Source organism: Neodiprion pinetum, chromosome 4 (assembly GCF_021155775.2).
Source record: "Neodiprion pinetum isolate iyNeoPine1 chromosome 4, iyNeoPine1.2, whole genome shotgun sequence".
Taxonomy (NCBI): domain Eukaryota; kingdom Metazoa; phylum Arthropoda; class Insecta; order Hymenoptera; family Diprionidae; genus Neodiprion; species Neodiprion pinetum.
In genome coordinates this window covers 4,818,098-4,819,332 of record NC_060235.2, presented here as the reverse complement: position 1 = coordinate 4,819,332, position 1,235 = coordinate 4,818,098, and positions in this window count along the sequence as shown.

Sequence of the window (1,235 nt, the reverse complement as noted above, 5' to 3'; positions counted from 1 at the left end):
CTGAGAAAAATTTTATTTGTGTAGTAACTAGAAAAATTTAGTAGAACAGGTATCGTTAAAATAAAACTGTTTGAATATCGTTGGAATTACGAAAAACGAGGTACGCCTAACAATTTTGCGCTATCGTCGATCCCTTTTTGGTTATTGTAGCGCAAAATCAGTTCGTCAGGTTTATTCTACTTTTTTAATTAAACAAGGCTTAACGTCGATTTATCGTTGCACGAGCGTTAAATTTTCGCAACAGTTGGAAGAAAATCTAGCAACAGTGATCGTAATGAGCAAGAATAGTAATGGAAACTAGACTTTCCGGTAACGGCTAGAAAACTAATTTTCATTTTCTACCTAGAACTATATTTTTCGATTGTGGTAAAAAATGAAAATAGTTAAAGATCGAGCGGTAATCGGAATTATAAATTTCTCTCAGTGTACCCTGGAAATGGTCCAATTTGTACATGGTTAAATTAACGAATGGTAAAAACTGTAATCTACAGCCAAGACTCCGAATAGTCGGAGTTCTAAATGGTCAAAATTTCAAATGTCTGACTTTCCAAATGGGACAAATATCGTTTTCAAGTTTTTGAAGAAAATCATCTCAAACCCAACCGTACATCAATTTTTTGTATACGTACGTCAATTACAAGAATTTTTTGCAATATTGACGGCTTAGGAATTCAACCATTCGGAGTTTTGAGTAAAAGGTATGTTTCTTATACCAACGATATTCGACTGAACTTTAACTCACACGAGGAGTTGAGAATGCAAGTGACTTGAGTCAGTTCACCCTGATTTTTCAGGACAATGGAATTTGGATTTTGAATTGAGGTAAAAAAAAAAGTCGAAGTTTGACAACATTTTTCCGGACAAACGAATTCGCATTTCAGATTCACCAAAGTCCAAACTCTTTCGTCCTAATAAATTAGGTCAAACTGACTTATCCTCACCCCGTCACAGATCTTCGAAAAGCCCGAAAGTTACCGTTTCGGAATCCACCGAGTTTTAGCGGCTGATATAACGTTTCTCCTAGGCTACAAAAACTTTCTTTCTCACCATACACAGGAATGTCTAAAAGATGTCGGACTCGGAGTGCAGCAGCGTGGAGAGCAAAGATGGCACGGAGAACGAGGAAGCCGAAGTTTCAATCGCCTCCAAGACACCGGCTGACGACAACATTGCGGAGTTTGAGAAGCTTTTGGAGACGATAATGGAGTCGCGATGTCCATCTTCGGAGGATGACG